Below are 10,114 nucleotides of genomic sequence, written 5' to 3'. Positions count from 1 at the left end.
TCTCCGTCCTTTAAAGGTCCCGTTCTTCGCGATTCCATCTGTCAAACTTTAGTTAGTGTGTAATGTTGCTAATAGAGCATAAATAATACCTGTAAAATTATAAAGCTCAATGTTCAATGCCAAGCGAGATATTTTATTTAACAGAAGTTCCCTTTCAAAGCCTACAGCGAACGGCCGGTTTGGACTACAGCAGAAAGTGCAGGGATGTAATGACGTCACAAGAACCTTTGTTGACTAACCCTCCACCCACAAGAACACAAAAAAGGGGGCGTGGTCTTGTTGCTCTCCCACGTGGAGAAGAGCCATTCAGAGCTTGCATCTTCCAGTTATGGTAAGAGGCGGGACCTTTCCGGGCAAAGTGCGCTAAGCTGCTGTCCAGTCACAACACGGGAAGCGCTGGCCCAATCAGAACTCGTTACGTTTTCTGAAGGAGGGACTTCATAGAACAAGGAAATCATCAGGCCGTTTTTAGGACAGAGGAAACAGCGCTATACAGGTAAGTCAATTGTGTGAAAAATACTGTTTTTTTTTACACCCGAAACATGAACTCATGTTATATTTCACACTGTAAACATAATCAAAGCTTCGAAAACACGTGAAGAACGGGACCTTTAAATAAATAGGCTAAATAACGAAAGAGAACAAAAAAGATTATCAGAAAACTTTAAGCTGCTACTGCACCAAATGTGTGACAACATAACGCACATCATACACGTGCAGGAAGTGCAGTTTCCCGCGAAATCATCCCCTCAGCCTTGAAATAAGAATCAAATGCTAATGACATTAATGTAATAGTAGATGCTGTCAAAAGTTACATCGTGTAAAAGTTACAACCGCAGAAAGTAATTTAACTAAATAGTTAACTGAGTAGTTTCATATTTGATCTTACAAAAAAAAAAAAAAAAAAAAAAAAAGCAAAACTCTTAATTTTGATAATATTGCGTTTGGAGAATTTCATGGGAATTTTTTTTTACATTGTATTGTGATGTGTGACTTTTATTGCAGATTTAGGCTAATATGAACACAGTTTAAGAGCTCCTCTTTTTTCTCAGAAGAACAATTTAAGAGGCACGAAGACTCCGATTGTTCTCCGTGTAATCCCATTGGTAGTAACATTGGAGATCTTAAAGAGATATCATTTGTGTTTTTTTACTCTCATGTGGGTGGCTGTGCGCTCTTCACACTCTAATAAGATTACTCCCACGCCACGGCAGGTGCATATTCACCAATTTGAGCTCTCAAAATAGATGGCTGCCATTAAGGCGGGTGACACCTCGGGGGCTAGATCGCATTGCCACCCAACTTCCTGATATTTTCTCTCTGTGTGGGAATCCTCGCTTTCCTCCTGAGTGAATTAAAGACAGAGGGCAGCAGAGCGCCTAAACCCGACTGCTCGGGATGTGTTTGGCGTTGAGGAGTTTCTGATACTCTCCAGCCGTCTGAGGAGGATTTGCATGGCTTTACAACTCACGCGGTAAGACTTTCTGCGCTTCTTCTATCGCTGCGCAGTAGCGCGTCAAGGAAAGTTAGTGACACTTCGCGCGCAAAGCGACTCGATTTTGGGATTGTTATTCCGATGGTTGACAAGTCGTTGGATGAGGAGGTGAGTAAATAAGTGAGGGGTTTATTTCTCTTTGGGTCGGCTGCACTGGATCACATTTGGGGCTCGGGTTGTAGTAGAGAATCTCGGTTCGTGGCGCGTAACGGCGCTTGGGAATGTTGTGAATTAAACACAGGGCGCGTTGACTTGCTAGCAAATGCATTTTGAAGATGTATTGATGAAAACCGGCAAGTGGTTTTGACAGTGACTGACACAGTTTCCCAGCCTGACATGAGGGATGTGTCTACAGGACTCCGGATTACCGTATGCTGCTCATCCTATTACGCCGCGCATTCCCGCAATCTGTTGCCTCCGCGTTTAATTCATTTAAGAAAGTAAAGGAGAAATTGATCAGACTTATTGAAATATTGATCACAGTCTAAAACATAGGCTGAGATCCGTGCGCATGAAAAGTTTGACTTGCATCCAGTCGTTTTACTATCGTTAATACACACAATATACTAGAGTTAATACAGTTATTGATACTGTTAATTCTTCAATTCATATGAGATCGCTTTTAAACAAACCCATTTTCATTTCTTTTTATAACAATGTGGCTACTTAACAGTTTTACAGTTGTAACAACGGTAACTATGGCGTTCTGGTCGATTTTGTTTTTAAATGGAATAAAATGTTGTAAATTATGTTAGTGTTAATGAAGACGATCTGTGAATGCATAGTAAAAAAATTAAAATACAACAAAGGTGACAATGTGCAGTTGCTACATCAGGGAGATATTTCAACCTAACTTGACCCTTGAAAACGACTTCTGTACCTACTGTAGTTTGGTTGATTTAGTCATATTAAAGAAACTGACTTGAATAAAACCAGTCCTTTTGGTATTGCCACATAAAGATAGCATTCTAAACATTACAATTCAAAGGATTTCTCAACAGATCTAGATCATGTCATTATTATAATCTACCAGCATTCAAGAGAAGAAACCGGAATGGGCAAACTTCCCTTAAAATAATAATAAAAGAAATCAAATTAATATCGAAATTTTGTTTCTCATAGATAGCAAATTAAAAAAAACAATTACTTCCTATGTATGTTTCCTCTATAGGGTTCCAAATCAGATCTCCATAATGTCCAATGGCGGATAGCAATGTGAACTCGAACATTTCTTATCAAATTCTCCCTAGACCAAATAATCGGAGTTATGGCATGTATACTTGTTTTATTTTTTATTTACATCCAAACTTAATTATATTTTTAATACTTAAAACCTACTGTGACTGATTTTCTCTCTCTCTCTCTCTCTCTCTCTCTCTCTCTCTCTCTCTCTCTCTCTCTCTCTCTCTCTCTCTCTCTCTCTCTCTATATATATATATATATATATATATATATATATATATATATATAAACTTCAGAACAATATAATTTTACTCTGGTGAATGTTCCCATCTCAGTGTTCCTCTAGACATGTCAGTGTGATCTGACACCAGTGATGAATTACAAAGTTAGACCATATAGAAGGAGCTGATGTGGAACTACAGGAGCGCTAAATGCCAAGTGAACACAATGAAGTGATGCTGGTCTTCTGATAACCTCTTCTGGAGCACGTATGGCTTCCCCCCTCCTTCCTCATTAATTATTGACCCCCACCACATGTTCCTCAAGTCCCGTGTTATTTGTGATGGTGTCTGTCGCTGTGCTGCAGGTTAGGTCAACAGCTTGTGAGTCACCCAATGGGTCTATTACCATGACGCTGTGTTTACCCCTTTTAAATATTTACAGAAATAGACATGTGCTGCTGGGTTTTACAGTAAATTAAATACTGCGTGCGTGTTTAATTAGCTAATCCAACCTTATCCCCATTTCCTCCGCTGGCAAGAATATGTAAGGGACATCCATCTGGTTGTTATCGCAAAATAAGCCCAGAAAGGGTGATAAAGTCAACCTGAAAGGGTTTATGTTTTGCGATAACCACTGGCTGGATTTACATTTTCCTTGGCTACTCGCCATATAAGTCAATAATTATACACTAAATATTGATTTGAGTTGAAATATTTTATTAGCTCAATAAATGCAAAGCTTCCATGAAGAAAAACAGTTCTTAGCAAGCAGCTTTGAGCCTAGACAAATGAGCAAATTCAAACAAGATCATTGTGTCACTTATTACACAGCTTTTCACTTAATAAATAATGATGAGGACATGGACTATATAACATTTTAATACCTTAACCTGTTTATCATCTTATAGTGTACAAAGTAGTTGTTCTAGCAACATGATGAACACCTCAACAATAATACCACACACATAGATTAATACTGAAGTTCTCCTCTTTAATTTTCCTGTAAATACAGTCAATATAAGATGCAAAATGGCACATTTCAATAAAACGAGAGAGAGGGGGGGGGGGAAGAGAGGGAGAGAGAGAGACTGTCTGTGGTGTTATACAAAAGACATGAAGGAAATGCTGACCTCCAATACTCATATGAGCGGTCATTATACAGTATTGCTATCGACGATGGTCATTATCTTGGAATAACTGACTTGGGAATGTTGCAACTGACCTATCAGAATCAAGCTTTTTAGAGAGCTGTGTAATAAGGTAACTTAAATACAGTGTATCTTCCCTGCTAGTGTTTTTGAATAAAAGTTGCCAGCCAGCACCAGCATTTTAGATAATTTTCACAAAAGTTTCATGGCCCCCAGAATATTTTGTTGTATGAATATCTGAACATGCAATTTATCAAAATAAATACCAGACCCTTTGCTGAAAAACAAAATCAGTTTTATTCATGCATTCTTTTTTAACAACACTTGAATGTGGGTACATTTAATAAAATAAAAAAAGCTACATTTTGAACAAAAAGCTGAGGAAACTATTTTTGTCAAAGACTACATCCAGTTCGGATTCTGAATAATGATCAAAACATAGATGGAGAAGATCGAGTCTATCAACACCCCCAACGTTTCACAGTCGTTTACTACTTTTTGGGTCAACATTTCATTCAGTAGCATTAGGCATTTTTGATTTATATGCTGTTAAATGTTCATTTTTACATGTGCATCTGCTTATATATGCTATTACTTGTTTCTGCTTCTTATTTACCTGTGTTTTGATTAAAAGACTCTGAAGTCATTCAGAAGATGTGTAATAGCTCCCGTCGTATAACAGTGATAACTGGAAAATTCCATTATGACGGAAAGCATTGCCTCATACAATAAATAGGGAAAATTTTTGTCAATGCCGGGAATGAGTTAATGAGCTAATCCAAACCTATCCTCATTACATCCAATGACAAGACTCTTACTACATAATTTCCTCACAATATAACATTAGTTCTTTGTACGCACATTCATACTGGTTATTTTGAAATTGCCAATGTGGCCAAAAGCCAAGCATCCATCGCTTTTTAGCTACAGTATGTCCTACATGCTTGGGATTTTGTATATTTCATCATACCCACCCCACCATCGTGCTTTGCGTGGGTTGATTCATTGCTAGGCTGCCCATCATTGTTTCACTGTCTCTGGCTGTCTCATTAAAGACACTGGCTAATAGGATTTATCCTGCTCTGAGGCAACCATAGTAAATGCTCATTTAGCTGGAGCACCCTCATCAAATGGGGCCTCTGTAATCAGACACTCAGGGACGTTCGCCCCTCCAATTCATCTCGGCCACCTGCTCTAAACACTGACTGGAAGCGGTGGCGGCATCGCAGAGGGCTTGCGGGATACAGCGAGCCTGTCATTAGAAAGAAATGCCATTTGACACGTCTGACCTGTCTGGGGTTGGCAAAACCTGGAAGGGGACAAAGTGAGAGAGTTTTGACCCTCTGATGGAGGTCGACCTCTGACAGAACCCTCAGTGGCTTTACATTTGCTCTTGGGCTGAATTCTGTCAAGGCTTAGAGGACCACAGGTCTTTCTCCTGACTAAATACTTCTCAGCTTGTAGATGTTCAGGGTTTTCTGTCAGATTTGAGCTTGATATTTATAGATTTGTTTTATTTCTTTGCTACTGTGCTGCTATGTTGCAGATCACAAGCTCAAATACTTCCACATGCTTGTTGCATTTCCAAAATGTCATTATTCACTTACTTCCAAGGGGTAATTCACCCCCCCCCCCCCCATAAAACATCCTGCCATCAGTTTCTCACCTTCATGTTTGTTCATCTTCGAAACACAAATGAACTCATATCAACACTTAATCACAGAGCTCATCAAATATAGTAGGGCTGCACAATTAATCCCATTTCTGATTGCGATTACGGACACCACGATTACGTATCATTCAAAGCTGCGATTACATAACAAAAAAATCCACTTACCTTATTCTCCATGCTTAAGATGTGTGTTTAGAGCATGCTAGTTTGATGGGTCGAATGTACATGAAATTACATGAAACACCAGCACGGTATAGCCCCCGCTATTTTTAGCAAAAGCTGTGTACACAACCTATATACTAACTCCTCAAACTAACTCTTGCCACCATCACCTCTGTTGCCTTTGGCTTACTTAGTTGGGGACACTAAATATTCAACTATATTATGGATCTGCCCGCATTGACCCTATATGATAATTGAACTGAGCTGGTTGACATCCCTGCGTTTTCTCCAGAGCGACTATACAGCATTCCGTTCCTATTTATCACTGTGAAGTGCTATATTACTAAAGGTGACTTGACTTGACTCTACAAACATGGAAAACGGTGATAGAAGGACCTCTCAAATTGTATGTTAAGGAGAAAATCCAACACAACTTTGAGGGGACCAAGCAAAACATGATTATGTAATTCTGCTGAGCTAGTCTCATCGGACATCAACCAAACTTCTAACAATAAATGTCTACTTGCTTTGTATAATAGTTCTACCTAGTAATATATTAGACAGGACTGTTAATCAGATCGTAAGCTAATGAAGCTGGAAAATGAGAGTGCTATGTGCTCAGTCTCTGGCGTTCTCAGCGGCATCAAAATAAAGGTCCTTTACGCCGTCAAAATAAAAGTAAAAAAAACAAGCGAGGCTTACGTCACTTCAGAGTTACTGGCGGTACGAATGCAATCAGGAAAATTACCCTAGGGGAGCATTTAGTTCTTGCACCACCCTAGAGGTTATTTACTATAACTAAAGCCCTATTCGGACTGGATTAGTTTAACATGGGGACGTGGGGGTAAAGTAATTATTACCAGAGGTTCTCGGTGATTTTAGTCCCGTCCGAATGTGCCATCTCGGTAATCATTACGGAGAATGTCAGTAAAGATTACCGAGACTTTTACCTTCTGTAAAAAGGTCCGGAAAAATTACCTCAGGTAATACTAATCCCGTTCGAATAGACCTGCTGTAAAAATGTATGGTAAAATTCAGTCATTTCCTGTTTAAAAGTTAAAAAAGAGCACATTTTGCGACCATGGAGGCGCTTGAAGCATTCGGTTGCGTTGTAGGTGGTGGGACAAATCTGTGGAAAATGTCCAGAATTTTCCGCATATCATTTAAAGCAAAAAGAAGATCAAAAGCACTTATTAGAGGCACAACACATTTTAGCTCTAGGAAAGTGTCTATTACCAACATAATCCAATCATAATCGTTAGACTGGACCTAACTGTTTATTAAAACACAAATATATTGGAGACGGAGTTCAGACTGGCGCTCAGGTTGTGTTTGCTCACGTTATAACGGTAACGTCATACGCACATGACGTCAAGGAGGTGCGTAAAGCGAGTTACTCCTCCCACTTCTGCTAGTTTTACTGAGATGTCTTATCCCGTGCGAATTGGCCATTAATATTACAGACGTCCTGAGGTAAAATGACTTTACCCCCATGTCCCCATGTTAAACTAATCCAGTCCGAATAGGGCTTAATACTGCGTTCCTGGCAACCTGTAACCCGTGTTTTGCGTGGGCTGCGCAATATATCGAAATTATCAAAAGATCGCAAATGTACATATCGCGATATGCATATCGCAATGGCACACAGTATCTCCAGTACACAGTATCAGAAAGATTTTAATAGGCTACTTCAACATTGAGAAAAGTGTATGTTTTAGGTTGGCATATAGCAGAGAATAGACTGGGCACACGACTATTGTTACTTATGTGACTTGCTTGATGTCAGAAAGAGTTATTATATGTAATAACTTGCGAAAAACAACTTGCAGTCTTGCGCTGTCTGTTGTCTGACACACACACTGAAACGTGTGCACAAGCATGTGATCTCTTCAGTTCTTTTTCGTGTCTTGTTACACACTCGAACTATCAAATACACACACAATTTTTGCTAAAATACTCCTGGTTACTTTCAGAAGTTGTAGTGATTCACATTATTTCTGAGAAAGCAACACAGCAACACAAAGAAAGCAACACAAATTTCACACAAAAAAAAAAAAAAAAAAAAATTTTAATATAAGTTAAATAGATTTTACGCACTAATAGCAATATCGTATCACACATCCAATATCGCATTATTTAACAAGGTAATGCATATTTCTTCAATATATCACAGCCCTAATGTTCAAATAAACAAATTATGTCAAATAAAAGGTATAACTGCTACTCTTGCTGTCACAGACACGCCAGGCTCCCAGGTCACAGCTTCACCACGCACACCCTCACATGAGTGGTGGTGGATGCCATCCGATCTTGACCCATTCCATCCACCATTAAAGAATTACAACGCCTCCTTGGGTTTGCCAAATTTTATCGTAGATTCATCCAGAATTACAGTATAATCTCCAGTTCTCTCACTCTACTCCTACGCAGTAAGCCCAAGTCTCTGTCCTGGAGCCACGAAAGCATTCGGAGATCTCAAAGAAGCCTTCACCACCGCTCCCCTCCTGGTTTATCCTGTTCCCACCAAGCCATTTGTTGTAGAAGTTGATGCTTCCACCACCAGAGCGGGAGCGGTGCTCTCCCAACAGCAGGGGACACCGGGCAAGCTCCACCCATGTGCCTTTTTCTCCCGGAAGTTCAACCCGGCGGAGGTGAATTATGACATCGGAAACCGGGAGCTCCTGGCCATTAAGCTCACCCTGAAAGAGTGGAGGCATTGGCTGGAGGGGTTGCAACATCCGTTCACCATTCTGACTGATCACAAGAACCTTGAATACCTTAGAGATGTCAAGAGACTGAACCCGTGTCAGGCCCGGTGGGCTCTCTTCTTCACCAGGTTTAACTTCTCCATCTCCTACTGGCCCGGGTCGCAGAATGTCAAGGCGGATGCCCTCTCGCGCCTGCATGCGGCAGAAGAGAGCCCAGAGAAGAATGAACCAGTTCTTCCAGAGAAGTTGTTCATCAGCCCCATCACATGGCCGGAAGAGACCTTACCCTCCTCCAAGGCCTCCGCTACCACTCCGCCGAGTTATCCGCCAGGATCCCAGTACATACCACGGGCATGCTGCACTCCACTCATACACTCGGCTCACTCATCGTGGGCACTGGCCACCCAGGGGTCAATGAGACCCTCTCGCTGCTACGCGATCGCTTCTGGTGGCCGCACATGGCGGCGGACGTAAGAAGGTACGTGAGAGTGTCGGGAGTGTTCCATCTCCAAGAGTCCCCGACACCTCCCTGCCAGCAAACTCCTCCCTCTGCCCGTTCCCAACTGACCATGGTCACACCTAGGGGTAGACTTCCTCACAGATCTTCCTTGTGTCCGATGGTCAGACGTGCATTCTCGTCGTAGTGAATAGATTCTCAAAGTCCTGTCGTTTAATTCCCCTGAAGGGTCTGCCGATGGCCATGGAGATGGCCAAGATCATGTTGAACGTAATCTTCAGATACTATGGGATACCGGAGGACATCGTATCAGACCGCGGACCCCAATTAATTTCCAGGGTATGGAGAGCCTTCCTGAAACTCCTAGGTGTGACCGTAAGCCTATCGTCAGGAGACCAACCACAGACAAAAGATCCAGGAGATTGGCAGGTTCCTCCGTACCTTCTGCCACAGTCATCAGAGCTCCTGGAGCCAGTTACTGGGTTGGGCCAAGTACGCCCAGAACTCTTTTTGCCAAGCTTCCACGGGACTGACACCATTCCAATGCATACTTGGTTACCAACCCCCCTTATTCCCCTGGTCGGGGGAACCATCGGACGTCCCGGCAGTCGACTACTGGTTCCTGGGAGAGTGAGAGGGTCTGGGACTCGGCGCACCATCAGCTACAACGGGCCCTGAGCAGACGCAAGATGACAGCAGACCTTCGCAGATCCTCCACGCCCTCCTTCCAGCCCGGGCAGAAGGTCTGGCTGTCAACCAGGGACATCAAGATGCGTTTGCCAAGCCGGAAGCTGAGTCCCAGGTTCATTGGCCCCTACACCATCAAGAAGCAGTTCAACCCCGTCACATATCAGCTTTACCTGCCACCCGAACTCCGCATTCACTTTCCAGGTATCACTCCTCAAACCTCACAATCCCTCTGTTTCTCCCTCCACAGAGCCTGGCGGAGAAGAGGAGACCCCCCTCCCACTCATCGTGGAGAACGGCGTGGCCTATGAGGTCAGGGAGATCCTGGACTCCCGACGTCGTGGTGTTCTCCTAGAATACCTCGTTGACTGGGAAGGCTAAC

General features: G+C 42.1%; 1 protein-coding gene across 2 annotated transcripts in view; it reads left to right on the top strand.

Moving 5' to 3' along the window:
• The first annotated feature begins 1,399 nt into the window (after positions 1-1,399).
• The window catches only part of pcdh15b (protocadherin-related 15b), a 321,029-nt gene continuing 312,314 nt past the window's right edge, over positions 1,400-10,114 (top strand). The window contains exon 1 of one of the 2 annotated variants that reach the window (XM_067430706.1): positions 1,400-1,603. The gene's annotated coding sequence lies outside the window, so the exon portion shown is untranslated. The remainder of the gene's footprint in view (positions 1,604-10,114) is intronic. The other variant, XM_067430704.1, reaches the window with a different exon arrangement.

Source organism: Pseudorasbora parva, chromosome 21, assembly GCF_024679245.1.
Source record: "Pseudorasbora parva isolate DD20220531a chromosome 21, ASM2467924v1, whole genome shotgun sequence".
Taxonomy (NCBI): domain Eukaryota; kingdom Metazoa; phylum Chordata; class Actinopteri; order Cypriniformes; family Gobionidae; genus Pseudorasbora; species Pseudorasbora parva.
Note: the sequence above shows the minus strand (reverse complement) of the source record. Positions and strands in the feature narration are given on the sequence as shown.